Consider the following 24,751-nt stretch of genomic DNA (forward strand, 5'->3'; position numbering starts at 1 on the left):
ATCACTGTGGCCAAGTACTCGTCTGGGAGGAAGGATGATGATTACTAAAAAGCTGGAGATGAGAGAAGATATTTTTAGATACTGATGCTCCTGGCCATCCAAACTTATTGAGTAGTCAGACAAAACTCCCAGGCTTCATGCCACTCTGACAAATGGGGGCTAAATGTCCTTAGTGGAAGGTGGAGACAACATCTCAGCTAGTTTTTCAGTGTGTTTCCCCTTTTTGACTAGCATAAATTCAGTCTTGCCTGGGTTTAGCCTAACCCAGCAGTTCTTCAGAAGAACATAAAAATGGCCATACTGGGTCAGACCAATGGCCCATCTAGCCCAGTATCCAATCTTTCAACAGTAGCCAGTGCCAGATGCTTCAGAGGGAATGAACAGAACAGGACAATTATGAAGTGATCCATCCCTGATCGTCCAGTTTCATCTTCTGACTGTGAGAGGTACAGGGACACCTAGAGCATGGGGTCATGTCCCTGGCCATCTTGGCTAACAGCCATTGAGGGACCTATCTTCTGTGAACTTATCTAATTCTTTTTTTAACCCAATTATACTTTTGGCTTGCACAACATCCATGGCAATGAGTTCCACAGATTGACTAATCAAAAAATCAATTTTCTGTAGGCATTCAGATTCTTTGGAAGTTGTGTTGTCTGCATCAGTTGAGAATGAGATATATAGTTGAGTGTCATCAGCATCCTGGTCACAGCTAAGTCTATACTGTCTAATATTTCTCCCAGTGGTCTCATGTAGATATTGAAGAGAAGTGGGGATAGCATGGATCCTTCCGGGACCCTGCAGGTGTAGGCTTTCAGAGAGGAGAAGCAGTTACTCATTACTACTCTGGGCTCTGCTGGAGAGGAATGTTTGGAGCTAGTCTAGTGCTGGGTTATCTACTCTTTCTATGTTATGTAGATATGTTAGCAGTACCTTGTAGTCCACTGTGTCAAAGGCTGCAGAGAGATTCAGCAGTGTGAGCATGGAGATTTTACCTGTGTCTATGGCAATGAGGAGGTAATCTTTTAGTGCCATCTGTGTGCTGTGCCCTAGTCTGGACTCTGATTGTGAGGCATCCAGGATATTGGTGGATGTGACATGTTGATGAAGTTTCATGGTTGCTACTTTTTAAATTATTTTGCCAGAGGTTGGAGTTGGGTTGGCAATCGGCGAGATCTTCAGGGTTCAGTGTTTGCTGCTTGAGGATTGGACAAACTATTACATTTTTCAAAAAGCTTTCTAAGTATGAGTCTTGAGGGACAAATCTATTAGTAGTGGGCATAGTCATTCCTTGCTGGATTTTCTCAGATAGGAGGGACATAGGTCTATTCCATAGGCTGTCGTTCTACTATTTTTTCAGAGTTTCTTGAGCATCGGCCTGCGTGATGGGGCCAAACTCAGCCAGGGATGGTGAATAATATGATTTAGAGAAGTGAAACTTTCTTTCCCTATTAGCTCTCTCTATATTCAATTCAATTTATTAGCAAAATTTGCTTACAGCTCTTCATAGCTGTTGATGCTTGGGTCTGGTGTCTTGGGTCTGCAATCTGAGTTGATGAGCATGCGAGTTTCATCTGTGGTAGATCCCCCGTGAATGATAATTTTCTCAGAAAGTGGGCTGTAGTGAGCAGCTTGAGTTCAAGGCATGGACATCAGGTGTTGTGGTAACTCACTGCTACCTTTGCATTGTACTTTGGTGGTTTTTTGTCCTAGGACAAGCTGAAAACCTAGAGAGTTCAAGAATCTTAGGGGGCAGACCAGCTTTGGTTGTTTATTACCCTGATGTGAAGGGAAGGTTCTGATCTTTCTCTGGAGAAGGTGTAGTTTAATTATTATTTTTTATCTGAGGATATAATCTATGCCATATTCTCTGATAGTATGGTGACAGGTGTGATAAGAATGATGAATTACATAAACAATGCTCTGTTCATTTCCTTATGTTTTAATTAATAAAGAAGTTCCCAACATTATACTTCTAAGCAAAACCATATGTCAATGGTTTTGAGACCATCTGGGCCACATTCTGTGTAGAGGTGATATAAATAGTGATGGAAATTACACCTCACTATGGAGTGTAAGTGGGTACCAATTATACATGAAGAACCTAATTCTCATTTCATTTACACTAGTGGTAATCCTGAGTAATTCCATTATTTTGAATAGAGTTACATTGTGCAACTCAGTTTAGAATCCAGTCTTAGAAAGCACTGTAGCAGAAAAAGAAATGAACAACAGAATCTGTAACTGTAATCAATGTGTACAGTACCCAGATCTGGGATTTTTATTTCTGTCCATCTGTAATATATGAGTTGTAATCTTACAAATTTCATTGCATTGAAATAGAAGTTCTGAAGTTTTCCATCAGGAAGTCTAGTGACATTTCAAAATTGCAGGTGATTTATGACATAAATACATGACCCTTCTCATTTCAGTGTCATTTTCTTTCTGTAGGAATCCTATCAGACTTTTCAGTCTCAAAAATAAGAATTCAATAGTACTGTATGTCACTGACAGAACAAGAGAGAATGTACCAGCAAGACAAACAGCATTTTAATTTTCACTGAGCTGAAATTGAAACTGTCAGTTTGTTGCATTCCAAAATTTACAGTCTGGGCAGGCACACTGCAAAACTTTGAAGGAATTTGTACTAGTTCCTCTAGGATTAAACTAAAATATAAATGTGACCACATTATTATTCCTGGTGACATTTAATTAAAAATAGCAACATTTGTGTATTACTCTTTAATAGTACAAACTGTGCTGATACATGGTTTTATTTGAAATTTTTACTTATCTCAAGTCTTAGTTTCATGTTATGCCAACTAGAAAATCTGGTTTAAAAGAGTTCAGATTAGCATCCAAAAATCCAGGAGCAATATCACACCAAAAAAAAAAAACTTGTCATGGTATTTAACTGCTTCTGTTTCCATGTCCAATGGCAACCAGGATATACAGGTGCAGAAGCAATGCGAAAAAGATAACATTAACCACGCTGTAAAGATTTCTGAAAAGAAACAGATAGTGTCTATAGTCCAAACCTACTGCTTTCCTTGGATTTGGCTTTCTTGGTAACAAAAATAACAATAGTGGAACATAAATCTAAGCCTTATCAGTTTGGCTGTACCTAGGTTTTCCCTGCAGGACTTCTGTTGTCTTAGTTTCTACTTCTTTCTCTCCCTGAAGCAGGGCCCCCAACTCCTCTTATATGCTGGTTTGGAGTTAACAAGATGTACCTGCCAATACAACTCAACAATAATTACTCTGCAGTATCTAGCAGGATTCAGGCTTCTGACAAGATGACCCAACCGAAGAACCCTGCTTCTCTGTGGAGGGTTCAATCGTGTTACACAAACTTTTCCAGTGTGTTGAGGCAGATGTTTAATTTGAGTTTGGTTAGAGTATTTGATTAGCAGGAAGGTCTAAGTTACTTGTAGTTTTATCTGAACCTGTGTGCTCATTCCTAAGAGTATTGCTGTGCTATCACTCTTCCAGTAATTATATTTGACAGTATGCTCACAGGTACACAGTAATGTACATGTTACTTTCTTACATAAATGATATACATTTCCAGCTTGAACATTTCTTTAAAGTGGGAAAATATTTGGATGTTAATAAAGCAGACACATGTGCAGATGAATTTGAGATCACTTCATTATTATTCAATACATAGCCTCTGATTCTCTTGTAAACAGAGGAAAAGATTAAAAGCAATTTTAAAGGAATGATAAAGCTTAGAAAAAATATTATTTTTATAATTTATAAACTCAAGTCACTGTTGGAATTAATTTATTTTGCCTGAAGTGTACGGAAACAATCTACATTTATTTCTGTTTCTTGAAAGCATTTATTGAAATGACTGGTACAGTTTCTTTAGCAGTCTAGTACTAAAGCCGTTGTGCAGGGTTTTCTCTGTCTTTGTTTTTTAGCTGAAAGGAAAATAATACATTTTAGACAACACATCTTAGTATGGCCAAAAGAATACTAGCTTCTAGCACTATTCTGAGCAAGTTCAAGACTTCAGATATCTGTAGTTATGTACTCACACATATTTCATTCATATTACTGCATTTTATTCCAGGGTTATCCATCAGACAATTTCTGATAATTTCTGGTTGACAGTTTTTCTGTGCTTTACCAAATAGAAGAACTACATTTTATGTCATAATTTAGCCATTCAGGCATATTTTTAAGCTCATTTTATGTTATCATTATAGTTTAAGGGTTTCAAAGTTGTCTTATTCCAGAAAATCTCAGAAGTCTAAAAATTCAAAAATTGGTGTTAGGGCTAGGAAAAATTAATTGTTTAATAAAACTAAGGGTGAAATCCACCCCATGATGAAAGGCTCAGTGTGCTCGCTCTGTGTGTGGAAGGGACTGCAGCCTGAACAACCTTCTACCCAGGCTTCTGCATACCTGGGAATGAGCGACAGGGAATGGATCATTTGATGATTACCTGTTCATTCCCTCTGGGGCACCTGGCATTGGCCACTGTCAGAAGACAGGATACTGGGCTAGATGGACCTGTGGTCTGACCCAGTATGACCGTTCTTATGTTCTTATACCTATATGCCAAAGAAAGCTGCATCTCACCAGCTCTGAAAAGGTCATCTTGAATGGAGTTAATAATGGCAAGGTGGAGGCCTCTGTTGATCTGGTGATGACAAACCCTCACAAAGAGGGGTGTGGAATTGCAGTGATCACTATTCCATTCCATAGCTGGTATAACATACACTGAGCCCCAGAGCCTGCCCACTGCTTGGGTGGAATGAATTCCATTGACCTCAGGGACCTCTGCTGAGTTCCCCAAACAAACTCCAGTAGCTTAAATTGCACTGGAAAGGGTAATTTTCACACGAAGAACCCTGTCACTGGAATTAGCATAAATTTTTTCCTTTGGAAAAAAAATAAAAGAGGCATGGTCAGATGTTTTTACATTGCTTTTAATGAGTTATTTTAATGTTTGTACGATGCTTTGAAGTCACAAGTATCTTTTCCGTAATTGCTATTAAATTTAATCCTGCATGTAGTTATAGTTTCTCTCTGAGCTCCTATGCTTACAACTCTCTGTAATGTTTAATGATTAGATACCTTTGTCCTTTCTGACTTCCAGCCACCTCCTCTTTGTGATCCTGCTGTCATTATTCATACGTCAAAGTATATAATTCAATGAGGTTTTGCCCCCTACATTGCAAGAGTAGGGCCCACCTTACAACACTCCGCTGAATCAATGGGCTGCTCTGCTATAAGCCAGCAGAACTCAGCCCATAATGGTGAATTCTATCCTCAGTTACCCATGTGCAACCACATTTACCTTTATTAGGATGCTAGTGTATTAACTTAGGGCAGAATTAGATTAACTGTGCCAGCAGCAAATTTTGGCACTTTAAGTGGCATTAGCCAAAGTCAGAGTAAAGTTTGAAGCCTGGATTCTGCCACTCTTACATGTGCTAAGAAGTCCTTCGCTGTGCATGTAGTCTCAATAGCAGACTCAAGCCCTCCGTTAACTATACAAGCCATATCTAAGTGAATTTCATGAGCAAGATCTATGTTATCAGCAGCATATGGATGGTTAAAAAGGCAAGGAAGAGAAACTGGAAAGAAATTCTCAAATCCCTACATTTTGTTAAAATTCCTATTTGTACCAGCACATTTATTTTTATTTGTGTTGGAACAACAACAACAACAAAAAAAAGGAATTGTCTTTTTACAACAGGAGAACTGGAGAAGTATGGGAATAGGTGAATGGCAAAGAAAATATAACAGAAAATGAAGAAAAATGGAGCAGAGATGGGGGAGGGAAGAGATGGAAAGTAGTCAACTTTTAAATAACTAAAATTAATTCAATATTTACAGAAATTAAAGTAAATGCACTACTGTATATACATAACATGTGTGAGCTATTGATCCGGGCAAAGAACGAAGAAGCAGGAACTCCTTCTGAATCATAGCCCGGCCTATGACACCGACTCACCTCTGTGGATTTTGGCAAATCACTTTGGGTGAAATTCACTCCACCTGCACAAAGCCTGAGTATTTAGATTATACTTGAATGGAGTGTGGAAGGTTTTAGACATCCAAAAACCTCCCCTTGATTGTAATTTCAGCTTCTGGGCTGGAATAGTGACCACGGACCTTTTGTTGCAGTGTTTTAGGGCCAGTTGAATCAAATAACTGTCCTGCCACTGAATCACCATACCTCATTTTAGCCTTCCTCCACAGCCTAAGGGGGATCAGTGTGGTGACCCTTCCTGTGATGTATAAGGAGTGACCAGGCATTCCTGCTACAGTTTTCCATAGATCCAATAGGCAGGATGTAATTGGTGTGCAGGTCCTTGTGCTGTCCTTCTGCACCACAGGTATAATTCATCCTGTATTTTCTTGCCTCAGTTTTTCGTCCAAAAAGTAATAACAGTTTATGTAAAATCCATCTCACTTTAGTTATGTGAGCAGAATAAGACATAACCTACCAGTTCTTTCGACTAAAAGAAACCCCTCTTCCTGGTCCCTGTAGCTAAAACCTCTCAGCTACTGTAACTGCTTTCTCTCTAGCATTCCTGATTCCATTTCAGACCCTTCCAGTCTGTTCAGAAGAACACCGGAGCAAAAATATTTTTTCTTGACTACTACTTATGTCATTTTCCTCTTTGGATCCTTCTACTAGCTTCCTCTCACCTTCCATATCTAGTTTTTCTGCACCTTCAAAACTAGATAATTCTGTTCCTTCCCTCATTTATACACTCATTTCTACCACCCCTGCATTGTTCACTCTGTTCCAATAACTTATGAGCATACCTCTTTGTCGTCTTCTTTCACTCTAACCTTAATGTCACCCTCCTTGCTGCTATCCATACTTGGAAATCCTGCTAGCCCAGCATCCAGGTAATTGGCTTCTCTCCTTACAAAGAAATCCCTCCTCAAATTACCCTTTTCCTCCCAAATGCCAACCCACATAAGCAGTGACACTGTCATCCATCAGTTATAAAACTACTTTGAGATCCTCTGAAGGCAGGTACTTAAGTATGATATATTGTCCCTTACAGTTTCAGTTACAGAGCAAGACTCACTGATCTGAGTCTAAATCTGAGGATCTACTGAATAACTGAAGAGCATATTGGGTCACAAGGGACTGATTTTACTGATATAAACTATGTTGCCATTTATAGCTTCTTTTTTTTACTGGCAAGTCTTCATACAATTTGATTTCCATTAGTTCCATACATCTGATATGTTTTTCTATTGGATGTGGGACAGAACATTCGGTAATAGAGAGTATGAAAACCCTGGGGGTTGGCTTGTGAAAGGGTTAAATGGGTAACAGAGGATTTTATATAGATAAAAACATATGTCCTAAGAAGAAATAGGAAAGCAGAAACCAACTGCAACATGTGCTATACAGGGACTCCTAGTTTCTCCTTTCCCTTGTCAACTCTCCTTATCTCAAAATAATAGAGACTTTGGTATTTTAAAAGGAAGAGCGCATCGGTGGTCCTCTCTTATATCTGGGAGAGACTGCAGCGTTTTCTGCGATTAGTGAGACTCCATTTTAAATCAGATGGAAGGGGTTGACTGGCCAGAACCTAGTGGCGGTGGTGTGCTACAGCTTTATAAAACCTTGTTCTAATGCTGAGAAACTCTCTCCAGTTCTACAGCTCAGCTAAAAGTTTGCAGCAGTTCTAAGACATTTAGTCTAATTTCAGAGTTTAAGATTCTCCTGGGGGTGTACATAGATCTGGGGGGTGAACATTAACTTAGATGTCTGGTTTACCTCAGCTTGCTCTAGTGTAGGAGATTAGTTTAGCTCTGAGGTTTGCTCTAGTTTAAAGACCTTACTCCAGTCATGAGAGCTGGAAGATTCTGAAGGGCTGTAGTTGGATCCTTTTTCTCCCCTTGGTAAGGGGATTTATAAAAAAAGGAATTCTAGACCTTATGAGGGCTATTGTAATTTGGTAATTCAAGGAAACATGTTTCCCATGGGCTCTTAAAATAAAAATAATTAATTTTTCTACATTTTTAATGAACTCCTGACTTTTCTGTTCTCCCTTCCTTCAATGCACTTATGAGCTTATTACCCACAATATGCACGCAACAGTGTGACAACATCCCAAACTCTGAACCAATTCTATTTTAGGTATTTCTAGCTTACCATTTCCTAATGGAGTCCTTGGTCTCCTGTCATTATGATAATTATAGATTGAATGGAAGAGTTCCCACTATCTGACTGACTGCTTGTAGCAGATAATAATTCTTGAAATATGCCTGCTGCATAGAAAGTGATTGATGGTGTCATTATGTGCTGCTATTAAGTCAAAGTGAAAGGAATAAATATGCAGACTAACAGCAATATCAAACTTGGTTTACAGCATCTTTTGTGGATCAATGAGTAGTCTGTTAGTGGTGCTTTTGCATGGGCTGTGGGTGAAGCTTCCCCTGGGGGAGGCTAGCTCCCTGTCCTACCTACTCCACCCTCAGCCCTGCCCCCACTCCACTTCCACTCTGCACCAAGCCCTGCCCCCACTCTGCCCAAGATCCCACCGCCACTCCCCATTGCCATTTGCCACATCCCTCCTCTCCTCTCCGCTCCCCCTCCCTTTGAGGCCACCACTGCTCATGCTCTCTGCGTCCCTCCTCGCCTCCATCCCTATGAGACCCCCACTGCCCGCAGGGATGCGGTGAGTGGCAGGCGGAGGGGCATTGTGGGGGGGGGGGGTCGAGGTGAGGAGGGATGTGATGAGTGGTGGGGGGGCCTGGTGGAGGAGAGGAGGATGGGGTGAGCAGAGGGGACCTCCAGAGAGTGGAGGTGGAGTGGAGGAGAGGAGGAGGAGAGGACTCACCAGGCAGTGGTGGGCACTGGGGGCCTTGGGGAAGGGGTGGAGAAGGGATGGGGAAGAGGTGGAGTGCAGGTGGGGCCACTAAGGCCCAGACGTCTGGCGGCGGGTTGGTGGCATCTGTGCTATGCCTCCCTTGGCCTATTATACCTGGCACCCATGGTGCTTAGCTATATCTTCTGCCCTGAATTCCTCATAAATGGTTATCAGTTTTTTAGGAAGTCTTTTTTTCTTGCTCATTAGTATTTTGTAACTAACACTCAAAAGGCACTGAGATGAATTCTGCTTTAGCGATGAGTTCTTACATAAGATAAAAATGTGGTGTTTGAAGTGTGAAGCCATGCATGATATTATTCAACTTCTTTGTTAAACTATGAAAATCACTATGAAAAAGATGGTTCTTAAAACCATGTGCATAAACTGTACCCAGAGAAAATTAAAAAGAGGAGATTTATAAATTTACAATTACATATTTGATATGTTATTGTTGATCATTAGCAAAGATGTATGTATGCCTGTGTTTATAATGTACATTTGTGCATGTAATAAATCAGAGTCTTGAACATACTGAAATATTGTTTAGGTTATTTTCCATTACAGTGGACAGGAGAGGATTTTGGTTGATGATTAATGTCTCAGATATATGCTGGCAGAATGTTCCAGGTACCTCCAGGTAATAGGTGAAATGGTAGATCAGAGGAAAATGTGCTTAAATGGTGGCACCTTATGCAGATTTTTACTGACCTTGCCAGAACAATTCACTTTAACACAGGTTATTGTGCTGCTTTTGAAATCTGACATATGTTGAAATTACTAAGCAGAAGATAACGATTTGAATATACAGTGTGAAGGTTTCTCTTTTGGTCTTCTTTTTCTTCATCTTTAAATTGATTTACCTTCTTCCATCCCCAAAATTGTCCTTAATTGTCCTTAAACTATTATTTAATAGTCCTACCTAAGCTCTATAGCAGAAGTTCTCAAACTGTGGTCTGCGGACCACTGGTGGTCCACGAGCTCCATTCAGATGGTCCGCGGATAGTTCCCTCTCAGGTGCATGCCTGGGCAGCTGCACACAAGAGAATGAAGGGCTACCCACCTAATTAGTGACTGCCGGGGAGAGTTGGACCTCCTTCTCAGCCTCACCTCTGTGGCTGCTGTGGTGGACTAGAGACTCCACTCCTTCCCAGCTTCCGGGACTGCTGTGGTGGGGGAGAGAGGGAGAGACCCCCCTTCTTCCCAGCCCTTGCTCAGGGGCTGCTGCAGCGGAGGAGAGAGGGCACATCCCTCGCATTAGAAAGGTAAGACTACTGATATTAAAATATGAGTTGTGTGCTTTTATTTGTAGAACAAAAAATATTAATTATTATTACATTTTTTTTATAGAGAGCTTTTATCCAAAGTGCTTTACAATAGTTAGCTAATGGTACAAACAACATTTGGAAAGATCATTAAGTGGTCAGCTGAGACCCTCAGCAATTTTCAAGTGGTCAGTGAAAAAAAGGTTTGAGAACCACTGCTTTATATTGATTTGCAAACCAGAAAAGATACAAGTCGCATGTAGGGGCCCGATCTGATAGATGCCCTCTGAGCACATCAGACCCCCTCAGGCAAGTTCACACAAAACAGATAGGGAGAGGGAAGAAGGCCCTCCCTTATAGTCTTTACCCTAGTGGATAGGGTACTTTCCCAGGATAGCGGAGACTCTGATTCAAATGTCTCCTCTTCCTCAGAAGAAACAAAGAGACTGGAACAGGAGTCTGCCACCTCTCATGAGAGCACCCTAACCATTTATAAAGCCCATCTAACTCTTTCGCTGGTCCAAGTAAAATTAAAGTATTCCATTGTTTAATTAAAGTGGAATAACTTCAATAGGAGATGTTGAGGAAGCTCCACATACAAAATCTCTTCTACTGAAATTCTTCCACTTTAATTAAACAATGGAATACTTAAATACTACTTGGGCCAGAGAAAGAATTACACTGAGTCTATAGCTTACTGGTTAGGGCACTCCTTTGAGAGGTGGTAGCTCTGTGTTCAAATAAATCCCTTCTTCCACAGGGGGAGAGTTGAATTGGCAGTTGCCCTTATCCTAGGTGAGTATACTGACCTCTTGGCTGAAGATTATAAAGGAGCAGCTCTTCCTGCTCCTCTTTCCTCTGCCCCCGGCTGTTTTGTTTCAGGTCCCTCATGCTACTTAGCTATCTAAGTTCTATCTTAGCCCAGTTCATGATCACTAGCTAAGATAGGGCCTCCATGTGTCCGAGACTTAAAGGGTATGTCCGCACTACCAACGTTGTGCACTACCAACCAATGTGGCTGTGTAGTCACGGCATGAGTCCTAGGAGAGAGCTCTCCCAGCACTGTAAAAAAACCACCCCTCTGAGGGGAGTACCAATCAGCGCTGGTGCACAGTCTACACTGCCACTTTACAACGCTGAAACTTGCAGCGCTCAGGAGGGTGTTTTTCACACCCCTGAGTGAGAAAGATTCAGTGCTGTAAAGTGGCAGTGTAGACAGCCTATGATGCCTATCTCTGTGAGAGGGGTGGGGCTTGTCACACATACCCCTCTGATTGGTGTCTCCCTTTGGCTAGTTTAGGTGGCTCCCCACCTAGTGAGCTGTGTTTTGTGGATCTCATTCTAAGATGCCTATCTCTCTCCATTCATTGTATGGGGAGCCTAGACATCTAACTCAGGCTTTGTGGACTGCAGTGCTGTTCATGTGATTTTTCCAGGGGCTGCATTATAAAGTCTAGGTCCCTTTGCGGACCTGGGCCAAAAGCACTAACTCCCATTCAACTTACTCACATGGCCAGATGCATTAACTTCACTCCAAGTGTTACTAGAATTCTCAAAGTAGTTTTCTTTAGAGTTCTGGGAAAGAACTCATGGAAGTTGTTCACAATACCAAGAGTGAGGTCAAGAAACACAGAAGAAAGATAGCAAATGTAAAATTTAGATGGCTAGGTAGAAGATTTAAGTCATGTATGGAACCATATAGGCAAGGGAAATTTGGGATTCTGCCTCTTGTTTTATTCATGTATTCATTCATAGGAATAGTTCAGTCAAAGGAGCATGATTTGGCCCTAAGCATTTTCACTCCTTCTCCAAACTGACACTCATTTTAAAAAGAAAAGGAGTACTAGTGGCACCTTAGAGACTAACCAATTTATTTGAGCATAAGCTTTCGTGAGCTACAGATCACTTCATCGGATGCTACTCATTTTAAATAAACTCTAAACAGCTCAGATGTTGCCTTCAATATTAATGTGGACAAATAACAATACTCTACTGATGTGGTCTGCAATTTTTTTTCTCCCGGTGGATTATTTTATGTTTGCAGTGCTTCAATAAGACCCTTTCTATTCCTTGTGTTTACTGACAAGTTTTTCAAATTTCTGAAATGTACATTTACATTTACAAATTTACAAATTTGAATATAGGCTTGCTTATTGGAAAAGGCAAGACAAAATAATTGAGATCATTGCCCTTGGGAAATTTTGTAGCCCAACACACCCTGCCATTTCCTCCAGTTTCACCCACTATAAATTTCGCTATTGTTTTTCTTATTTTTTAAAAGTTTCTTATTCTTCTAAAGTTTAGGTTTTTTTAAAATTCTAACAGCTGTCATGATTATGGGGGTTCTTATTTCTACAGCTGCCCAAGACCATTTCTATCCTATGGATAATTTACATGGAAAACCATTAAGAATATAGACTTCATACTTTTGGAGTCCCAATAACCATGGAAAATTGTCAATTATTTCCCTTCCGATAGGGCTTTCCTTTTCTATGTGTACTGAAAAGATAAAAGTGGAATGGGGATACCAATATACGTCCCCTTTGGATGCTATGGTTCACCACATAAAATTACATAAGAATAGCCATAGTGGGTTAGAATGATCCATCTAGCCCAGTATCCTGTCTTCCAACAGTGGCCAGTGCCAAATGCTTCAGAGGGAATTAAAAGAACAGGATAATTTATCATGTGATCTATTTCCTGTCATCCAATGTCAGCTTCTGGAAGTCAGAGGTTTAGGGACATCCAGAGCCTGGGATTGCATCCCTGACCATGTTGCCTTTTAGCCATTGATGGAGCTATCCTCCATGAACTTATCTAATTCTTTTTTGAAGCCACTAATACTTTTGGTCTTCACAACATTACCTGGCAACGAGTTCCATAGGTTGACTGAGCATTGTTTCAGGAAATACTTCTTTATGTTTGATTTAAACCTGCTGCCTATTAATTTCATTGAGTGACTCCTGGTTCTTGTGTTTTGTGAAGGGGTAAAAATATTCCCTTATTCATTTGCTATACTTCATTTGTGATTTTATAGACCACTAGCATATCGCCGCATTGTCATCTCTTTTCTAAACTGAACAGTCCCAGATCTTTTTAATCTCTCCTCACATGAAAGCTTTTCCATACCACTAATCATTTTTGTCGCCCTTCTCTTTACTTTTTCCAATTCTAATATATCTTTTTTTTTTAGATGGGGCAACCAGAACTGCATACAGAATTAAAGGTGCAGTGTACCATTGATATATGTATATAGTGGCATTATGATATTTTCTGTCTTATTATCTATCATTTTCCTAATTATTCCTAACATTCTGTTAGCTTTTTAACTGCTGCTGCACACTGAGCAGATGTTTTCAGAGAACTACCCACAATGATTCCAAGATCTCTTTCTTGAGTGGTGACAGCTAATTTAGAACCCATCATTTTGTATTTATAATTGGAGTTTTGTTTTCCAATGTTCATTACTTGGCATTTAGCAACACTGAATTTCATCTGACATTTTGTTATCTAAACAAGCCTTTCAAAAGGCGAACCTGTGCATGTAAATTCATAGCTTTGCTAGACACTAAAAATCATGGTATTAATAAAGACACTGTATCTATGGTTTATTGCAACAATCTGTAACCTACTAATCCTTCTTTTTGTTCAGGGTGTTAATGGGCCACTTCACCATGAATGTTGCCTTAGAATATGTGCTAACTACTTATTCTAAACTATCTGTTCAATCTTGTATTTAGCTGACACACTTAGTACCTCTCCCAGACCTGAAGAAGAGCTCTCTGTAGCTGAAAAGCTTGTCCATTAAAAAGAAAAGGAGTACTTGTGGCACCTTAGAGACTAACAAATTTATTTGAGCATAAGCTTTCGTGAGCTACAGCTCACTTGATCCGGATGAAGTGAGCTGTAGCTCACGAAAACTTATGCTCAAATAAATTTGTTAGTCTCTAAGGTGCCACAAGTACTCCTTTTCTTTTTTGCGAATACAGACTAACACGGCTGCTACTCGAAAACCGTCCATTAAAAGGTATTACCTCACCCACCTTGTCTGACTAATATCTTGGGACCTACATGACTACAAAAACACAGCATACATTTTGTAGTCCAGTCACCCAGTTTTGTGAGATCCCTTTATAACTCTTTACAGTCAGCGTTGGACTTAATGATCTTGAGTAATTTTGTTTGATCTGAAAATTTTACCACCTCACTTTTTACTCCTTTTCCCAAAGTATTTATGGCTCTGTTGAACAACACTGTTTCCAGTACAGATATTGGGGGATCCCGGTATTTACCTCTCTTCCATTCTGAAAATTGACCATTTATTCCTACCCCTTGTCTTCTATATTTTAGCTAGATACTGCTCCATCAGAGGACCTTCCCTCTTATCCCATGACTGCCTGTTTGCTTAAGAGACTTTGTGAGGGACTTGTCAAAGGCTTTCCGAAAGTCCAAGTACACTATATCCACTGGATCACTCTTGTCCACATGTTTGTTGACCCCCTCAAAGAATTGGTGACGCATGATTTCTCTTTACAAAAGTTTGTTGACTCTTCTCCAACATGTTGTGTTCATCTCTGATAATTGTGTTCTTTACAACAGTTTCAAGTGATTTGCCTGGTACTGAAGTTAGACTTACTGGCCTGTAATTGCCAGGATTGCTTCTGGAGCCTTTTTAAAAATCTTTCCAGAAGCTGATTTAAATGATAGGTTACATATCACAGCTAGTAATTCTGCAATTTCATATTTGAGTTCCTTCAGATCTCTTGGGTGAATACCGTTTTGTCCTGGTAACTTATAACTGTTTATCATTTTTTTCCCAAACCTCCTCTATTGATGCCTCAATCTGGGACAGTTCTTCAGATCTGTCACCTAAAAAGAATGGCTCTGGTGTACGAATTTCCCTCACATCCTCTGCAGTGAAGACTGATGCAAAGAATACATTTAGCCTCCCTACAATAGCCTTGTTTTCCTGGAGTGCTCCTTTATCACCTCAATTATCCAGTGGCCCCTCTGATTGTTTGGCATGCTCCTTGCCTTTGATGTACTTTAAAATTACTGTTAGTTTTTGTATCTTTTCTAGTTGGTCTTCGAATTTTTTTGGCTTGACTAATTATACTTTTATATTTGAATTGCCAGATTTTATGTTCCTTTCTATTTTCTTCACCAGGATTTGACTTCCAATTTTTAAAAGATGTTTTTTTGTCTCTAACCACTTCTTTCGGGGGGGAGGGATAGCTCAGTGGTTTGAGCATTGGCCTGCTAAACCCAGGGTTGTGAGTTCAATCCTTGAGGGGGCCATTTAGAGATACGGGGCAAAAATTGGGGATTTGTCCTGCTTTGAGCAGGGGGTTGGACTAGATGACCTCCTGAGGTCCCTTCCAATCCTGATATTCTATGATACTCTATTGTTTAGCCTTGGTGGCGTTTTTTTGATACTCTTACTGCTATGTTTAGTTTTCATAAAGATGTTGATGTCTGTCCTCTTCTACTTTACTGACGTACTTCAACATGCATAAAAACATAAAATTACATACTTGATCAGAATTGCTGGTTCATCTAGTCTGGCAACAGTCACTGATATCTGATGTTTTAGAGGATGGCAAAATAAACTAAACTTCATCTATCCAGTTTTGCAAAGTTCTCTTGCTTAATGAATCTGATCTTCTCAACTTGAGATATCTTAGTTCCTCCTGCCTAATGTGTGTTGGGGAAGAGTTTCAAAGGCACAGGTGGCACTTAGATACCTAACTGATAATTGATAATTAATGGGAGTTTGATGCCTGAATGCCATTTGTGCTTTTTAACATATACCGTGCTGTGAATAACTTAGCCCTGGTCTACACTACTAGTTTAGGTCGAATTTAGCAGCATTAGATTGATTTAACCCTGCACCCGTCACACAACAAAGCCATTTTTGTCGACTTAATGGGCTCTTAAAATAGATTTCTGTACTCGTCCCCGACAAGGGGATTAGCGCTGAAATAGGCATTGAATTTGGGGTAGTGTGGACACAATTCGACGATATTGGCCTCCGGGAGCTATTCCAGAGTGCTCCATTGTGACCGCTCTGGACAGCACTCTCAACTCAGATTCACTGGCCAGGTAGACAGGAAAAGCCCCACAAACTTTTGAATTTCATTTCCTGTTTGGCCAGCTTGGCAACCTGATCAGGACAGGTGACCGTGCAGATCTCATCAGCAGAGGTGACCCTGGAGTCCCAGAATTGCAAAAGAACTCCAGCATGGACCGAATGGGAGGTACTGGATCTGATCGCTGTATGGGGAGATCAATCCGTGCTATCAGAACTCCGTTCCAAAAGACGAAATGCCAAAATATTTGAAAAAATCTCCAAGGGCATGAAGGACAGAGGCTATAACAGGGACCTGCAGCAGTGCCGTGTGAAACTTAAGGAGCTCAGCCAAGCCTACCAAAAAAACAAAGAGGCAAACGCCTGCTCAGGGTCAGACATGCCGCTTCTATGATGAGCTGCATGCAATTCTAGGGGGTGCCCCTACAACTACCCCACACCTGTACGTGGACTCCTGCAAGGGAGTCTCATGCAACAGAGATGAGGATTTTGGGGATGAGGAAGATGATAACGCACACCACGCAAGTGGAGAAACCATTCTCCATGACAGTCAGGAACTGTTTATCACCCTGGAGCCAATACCCTTCCAACGTGGGCTCCTGGACCTTGAAGGCAAGGAAGGCACCTCTGGTGAGTGTACCTTTGTAAATATAATACATAGTTTAAAAGCAACCGTGTTTAATGATTAATTTGCCCTGAAGACTTGGGATGCATTCGCGGCCAGTACAGCTACTGGAAAAGTCTGTTAACATGTCTGGGGATGGAGCAGAAATCATCCAGGGACATATCAATGCAGCTCTCCTGGAGGTACTCCAAAAGCCTTTGCAAAAGGTTTATGGGGAGGGCAGCCATATTGCATCCTCCATGGTAGGACACTTTACCATGCCAGGCCAGTAGCACGTAGTCTGGAATCATTACATAAGAAAGCATGGCAGCATGTGGTCCTGGTGTTTGCTGGCATTCAAGCAACATCCGTTCTTTATCTCTCTGTGTTATCCTCAGGAGAGTGATATCATTCATGGTCACCTGGTTGAAATAGGGGAATTTTATTAAGGGGACATTTAGAGGTGACCGTTCCTGCTGGGCTGTTTGCCTGTGGCTGAAAAGAAATCATCCCTGCTGTTAGCCACACGGTGGGGGGAGGCATGAAGCGATCATCCCAGAGAATTGGGTGTGGGGGCGTTTAGTTGGGCTTGTGCTGCACATTAACCCGAAAACATCAGCCCCTCCTTTTAAATGGCCAGTGTGTCTTTTTCAATTTTACTCTCCCTTTTTTTTTCCTCCTGCAGCTGCAAATTTTTCAGTGCTGCCACTAGCATCTCTGTCCCAGAGGCTAGCACAGATAAGAAGGCGGAAAAAACGCACTCGCGATGAAATGTTCTCTGAGCTCATGCAGTCCTCCTGCACTGAAAGAGCCCAGAAGAATCCATGGAGGCAGACAATGTCAGAGTGCAGGAAAGCACAAAATGAACACAAGGACAGGAGGGATGGAGCAACAGGAGAGGTGGCGTCAGCGTAATGAGAGGAAGCAGGATGCAATGCTGAGGCTACTGGAGGATCAAACTGATATGCTCTGGCAATGGTTGAGGTGCAGGAAAGACACAAACCACCACTGCAGCCCCTGTGTAATCAACCGCCCTCCTCCCCAAGTTCCATAGCCTCCTCACCCAGATGCCCAAGAATGTGGGGGGGGGCCCTCCGGGCACCCAACCACTCCACCCGAGGACTGCCTAAGCAACAGAAGGCTGACATTCAATAAGTTGTGAAGTGCAGTGTGACCTTGTCCTTCCCTCCTCTCCTCTTCCCCCACCCCTCCTGGGCTACCGTGGCAGTTATCCCCCTATTTTTGTGATGAATTAATAAAGAATGTATGAATTTGAAACAACAATGACTTTATTGTCTCTGCAAGCGGTGATCGAAGGGGAGAGAGATCAGGGCTGTTGGCTTACAGGGAAGTAGATTGAACCAAGGGTGGGAGGTTTGATCAAGGAGAAACAAACAGAACTGTCACACTGTAGCGTGGTCAGCCATGAAACTGGTTTTCAAAGCTTCTCTGATGTGCAGTGCGCCCTGCTGTGCTCTTCTAACCATCCTGGTGTCTGGCTGCGTGTAATCAGCGGCCAGGCGATTTGCCTCAACTTCCCACCCCAACATAAATGTCTCCCGCTTACTCTCACAGATATTCTGGAGCACACAGCAAGCAGTAATAACAATGGGAATATTGGTTTCGCTGAGGTCTAACCAAGTCAGTAAACTGCGCCAGCATGCTTTTAAACGTCCAAATGCACTTTCTACCACCATTCTTCACTTGCTCAGCATATAGTTGAACAGCTCCGGACTACTGTCCAGGGTGCCTGTTTATGATCCATGGCATTAAGGGGTAGGCTGGGTCCCCAAGGATAACTATAGGCATTTCAACATCCCCAATGGTTATTTTCTGGTCTGGAAAGTAAGTCCCTTGCTGCAGCTATTCATACAGATCAGAGTTCCTGAAGATGCGAGCGTCATGTACCTTTCTTGGCCATCCCACATTGATGTTGGTGAAACATCGCTTGTGATCCACCAGTGCTTGAGCACCATTGAAAAGTACCCCTTTTGGTTTATGTACTGGCTGCCTTGGTGCTCCGGTCCCAAGATAGGGATATGCGTTCCGTCTATCACCCCACCACAGTTAAGGAATCCCACTGCAGCAAAGCCATCCACTATGCACATTTCCCAGAGTCACTACCCTTGATAGCAGCAGCTCAGTGATTGCATTGGCTACTTGGATCACAGCAGCCCCCACAGTAGATTTGCCCACTCCAAATTGATTCCCGACTGACCGGTAGCTGTCTGGCATTGCAAGCTTCCATAGGGCTATCGCCACTCGCTTGTGAATTGTGAGGGCTGCTCTCATCTTGGTATTCTTGCATTTCAGGGCAGGGGAAAGCAAGTCACAAAGTTCCATGAGAGTGTTCTTACGCATGCAAAAATTTTGCAGCCACTGGGAATCATCCCAGACCCGCAACACTATGCGGTCCCACCAGTCTGTGCTTGTTTCCCGGGCCCAGAATCAGCGTTCCATGGCATGAGCCTGCCCCATTGCCACCAGAATGGGCAAATTGCCGGGGCCTGAGCTTTGAGAGAAGCCTGTGTCCATGTCCTCATTACTCTCATCACCACGCTGCCGTCACCTCCTCGCCTGTTTTTGCAGGTTCTGGTTCTGCACATACTGCACGATAATGCGCGAGGTGTTTACAATGCTCATAACTGCTGAAGTGATCTGAGCGGGTGCCATGCTTGCCGTGGTATGGCGTCTGCAAGACAGCAGAGTTGCAGGGGAAGCAGTGGTTGGATGGCCAGTTTTGCAGACCTACTGCACCGTCTGCTGCCAGGACACAACAGCTGAGTGGGCTGCATGCTTGCCATGGTATGGCGAGACAAGAGCAGCTGAGCAGTGGATGACAACGGTCATATGGAGGACCTGTGAGACCACCAGGAGAGCAGAGTGGGAGCAGAAGCGGTCATTCAATGACGATGGTTTGCAGCCCTACTGCACTGTCTGCTGAAAGCAGTATGGCGCCCGCATGGAAAAAAGGCGCAAAATGATTGTTTGCCGTTGCTTTCACGGAGGGAGGGGCGACTGACGACATGTACTCAAAACCACCCGCGACAATGTTTTTGCCCATCAGGCATAGGGAGATCAACCCAGAATTCCAATGGGCGGCGGAGACTGCGGGAACTGTGGGATAGCTACCCACAGTGCAATGCTCCAAAGTCGACGCTAGCCTTGGTACTGTGGACGCCTCCACCAACTTAATACACTTAGTGGGGACACACACAATTGACTGTGTAAAATCACTTTCTAAAAAATCGACTTCTATAAATTCGACCTAATTTCATAGTGTAGACATACCCTTACTAAAACACTTAATTTTAACTTCCAGGATCCCTCTCCTGCATACGCTTATATCACTAGTGCTAATGGGCAGCACTACTATCGATTTCCCATCTGGTGTTATCTTTGATGCATGCCTCTCTCTAGGTCCTCACATTCAGGCTATGCCTAACCTTGCAGATTCTTTCTGCATAACATCTCTAAGTTATAGCCTTTTTTACCATTAACCCAGTTAAAACTCTTGTCCAGACTCCCATCATCTTGTATCTCAGTTTCTGCAACATTTTTTTTGGGGGGAGGGCCTTAACCCAATCTTCCCCCCTCCTGTCCATTCAGAAGACTGCTTCAAAGATCATTCTCTCAAAGAACACTTGACCTCTGTTTGCAACCCACCACCGGCTTTGCCTTCACTATCACATCAAATAGGAGCGTGTCCTCACTTTCAAGGCCCTTTTATGGCCATCCCCTCTCTACCTGTCATCCATCATTCACTATAGGAAAATTAAATTCCACCTCCAAGCAGTCCATGATGTCAGCCTCTGTCACCCACCTGATAAATTTTCCAATAAGTACCTTCATGTTTTCTTCCATGCTGCTCCTCAATATGGAAGTTTCATCTAGTGCTACTTACAGTGAATCCTTAATTTAGTGGCATTAGTATCTCCACTACCTTGTCATGTCTTTGTGGCTAAATCATTCTGAGTTTAAGGAAATTCTTCAGTGCTATCTTTTAAGCACATTTTGTCTTTAGTGTCCTTTTCTTTTTGTCATTTGAAAATTGGGGGTCCTAATTTTACCTTACCATATCATTTCTCTCTATATATTACACTTGCTAGCCACATAAATATTAACATATCACTATAGCAAGGACATTGGCTAATAGTATACTCACTTGGGGTTTTATTTCAAATGGCACAATAACTTGCAGTGAAGCGTGTAATGTTGGTTGTGAGATTTCATGATGGAGATTAAATTAGCTTGTTGTCACCACCAGTCCTGTAGTTCCAGCTGGATGATTAATACTGCTAGTGGTAGTGGACACATTTATGTATAAAAGACATCATCTGTATGCCTGATTCTCATCTCACACTAGTTTTATACCAGTGTTACTCCATTAACGTCAGTGACCTTACTCCTGATTTATGCCAGCCTGAGATGAGAATCACACATGTAGTCTTCAAATAGAGTAATGGAATGTTTTTAACTTCTGGGACCATTGGAAACAGTAAGTTGATAAATGTATATATATGTATAATGTGGTGAAATATAAATGTTCATGTGTATATGTATATGCATGTTAAAATGTTATAATGTTAACATATATATATATATATATATATATATATATATATGTTAAAATAAGTGCAGATATATGTATTCATTAATGTATAAGAGAGAGAGAGATAAAATCAGAGAGGCACTATGGGCCTCTTCTACCATAAGGTAGAAGAAAAGCGTGGTATTTAGGAGACCTGAGTTTTATTCCTAGATCTTTAAGTGCCTCACTTTGTGACCTTTGATGGCACCTGTGAAAAGCAGGCCACTTATTGGGTACCTAAATATGGATTTAGCCTGACTTTAGTCACCTGAGTTGGCCTAAACTTTTGCAACCTTCTGCTTCCCCATCTTCAGAATACAAATAATTATGCTTACCCACCTTAATTATCAGCTAACCTGAGATCTGTCCAAGATTCAGTAATGGAAGTTTTTGTTTTAATTCTCACTGTAGTTAGGTCTTGTTGTTTTCTTTTGAGATTTTATAGCAGGTATATATAAAAAGAAAAGGAGTACTTGTGGCATCTTAGAGACTAACCAATTTATTTGAGCATAAGCTTTCATGAGCTACAGCTCACTTCATCGGATGCATACTGTGGAAAGTATAGAAGATCTTTTTATACACACAAAGCATGAAAAAATACCTCCCCCCACCCCACTCTCCTGCTGGTAATAGCTTATCTAAAGTGATCACTCTGCTTACAATGTGTATGATAATCAAGTTGGGCCATTTCCAGCACAAATCCAGGTTTTCTCCCCCCCCCCAAACCCACTCTCCTGTTGGTAATAGCTTATCTAAAGTAATCACTCTCCTTACAATGTGTACGATAATCAAGGTGGGCTATTTCCAGCACAAATCCAGGGTTTAGCAAGAACGTCTGGGGCGGAGGGGGTAGGAAAAAACAAGGGGAAATAGGTTACCTTGCATAATGACTTAGCCACTCCCAGTCTCTATTCAAGCCTAAGTTAATTGTATCCAATTTGCAAATGAATTCCAATTCAACAGTCTCTCGCTGGAGTCTGGTTTTGAAGTTTTTTTGTTGTAATATCGCAACTTTCATGTCTGTAATCGCGTGACCAGAGAGATTGAAGTGTTCTCCGACTGGTTTATGAATGTTATCATTCTTGACATCTGATTTGTGTCCATTTATTCTTTTACGTAGAGACTGTCCAGTTTGACCAATGTACATGGCAGAGGGGCATTGCTGGCACATGATGGCATATATCACATTGGTGGATGTGCAGGTGAACGAGCCTCTGATAGTGTGGCTGATGTTATTAGGCCCTGTGATGGTGTCCCCTGAATAGATGTGTGGGCACAGTTGGCAACAGACAGCCCCCCTTGCCTACAGACAGCCCCCCAACCTGAAGCAAATACTCACCAGCAACCACATACCACACAACAGAACCACTAACCCAGGAACCTATCCTTGCAACAAAGCCCGTTGCCAACTGTGCCCACAGAAAAATAAATAATGAAAAATAAATAAGATGGAAAGGAAAGTGCTTTTAATAATTTGTTTAATTGACAAGTGTTGTGTAACTCATAGAAGCTCATCTCATCATTCTGAGGATCACTAAGTCAGTGTGCACATACACCTGTTTGCATGTCTCAGTTGTTTTTTTCATTTTTCCTCTACACATCCTTGCTATTTTAAACAAACCATTGTATGGACCAAATATTGCTTTGGTTAAATTCATGTAATCTATTCAGGTGTAACTAAGGGACGGCCTGGTTTTAATAGGTGTATGGGAGTTTCAGAATCAAATTCAGGAGCAATATGAATAGTATTAGAAGTTACATGTATGTAAACTGGTTATAAGATAAGTGATAACCTATTAAAACTTGGACTAATTTGGCATTTAGTGGGTGTTTAGAACAAGTGTAATTCATATGCTGAGAGGGAGAATGGCAATGTATCAGACAGAATAAACAACTAACAGGAGGTTAAATAAAGCAGAACTCCTAATGTATCCTACCCACCAGCAAGTGTTTTTTGTTTTGTTTTTCTGTACCTCTCTTCTTGCACTTTGGCATGTCAGTTACACTTGTTTTATATACCTACTGAATCCTTCCCCATGTGATCAATGCTTTCCTGCTGTCTTAGCCTCACAGATAGGCCCAGTTGTTTCAAACTGCATAAAGTTGAGCATTGCGACTTGACGGGAGTGCTTGTGATGTGCTGGAATATTCTGCAGATGTCCACTTGCCATTTCCTGTACAGTCATCTATTAAAAATGAAATTTCAGAGCCCATTTCCCACGCCCCCTAGAATTTTGGGGAAGAGGTGATATGAAGGTTGAAGGAGTTGGATATATATTCACATATATATGGGCCGTCATATTTATATTGTGTTTTGCATTTTAATTTATATGACAAGTGTCAGAAAAAAAAATGCATGGAAGCATCTCAAGACCTTTTTATATGTGAATAAATAAATCAAATGATGGGCCAGCTCAGCTATTTCAAAAACATCTAGGTCAAGTGAGTTCATATTCCTTCCCCAGTCATTCACCCATTCATAAATTGTTTGAATTAATATATACATATTCTTTCATAAGGAATCTTTGTTTAGCTTATTTAGGAAGTGAACACATGAGGAATGTCAACCAGGGAATAAATGTTCAGGCCACAACACTACAAAGCGTTGTGTATCTGGGCACTCATGTGGAGACCATTGACTTCAGTAGGACTCCATGTCGTTGTAACAGATTGCCTGTGTGCATGTGATTGCAGAATCAGGGCACTAGCTGAATATCTTCAATATATTCCTAGATATGTCAATAATGTCTATAAATTAATATTTTAAAATAATGAGTTGACAGTGCAGACAGTACTAGTCTTCTGCTCATTACCTTAAGAGAACTTTCAACCAATGTTTTAATTGTTTTCTCAGGACAATACTTTGATTACTCAGAGGCCAGGAGCTTTGCAAATATCAGTATTTTTGCTGGATAAGAAATATGGAAAATCTCACTTTAGAGTTAGAAATGAAAGTGATGAACGATCACTCTTGTGACTGTAGAAGAATATATCAGCAGAATACTAAGGAACATCAAGGTAATTCAAATAAGATGGATCACTTAAAATGAAGTTTAAGAAATAGTTCACAGGGAGTCTGGATGACATGATGAGCTTTGAGGATTACTTAGTTGACACATTAGTGAGATCTTAAATCACCTTTATTTTAAATATTTTAGAATGGAAGTATTTCAACAAGAGAAAAAAGAGCTGTTTTCTGTCCATTCAGATTTATTAATAATATTTGCTAAACATTATACAAAGAGCTTGCAATAATAATCAGAAAACTGACTGTAAGATGTAATGAATATTGAATCAGAATGGGGTATGCAGAGGTGAAAAAATCAAGTTCCACTAAAATATGGA

The sequence above is a fragment of the Natator depressus genome, chromosome 3 (genome assembly GCF_965152275.1).
Source record: "Natator depressus isolate rNatDep1 chromosome 3, rNatDep2.hap1, whole genome shotgun sequence".
In the NCBI taxonomy this organism is placed as follows: domain Eukaryota; kingdom Metazoa; phylum Chordata; order Testudines; family Cheloniidae; genus Natator; species Natator depressus.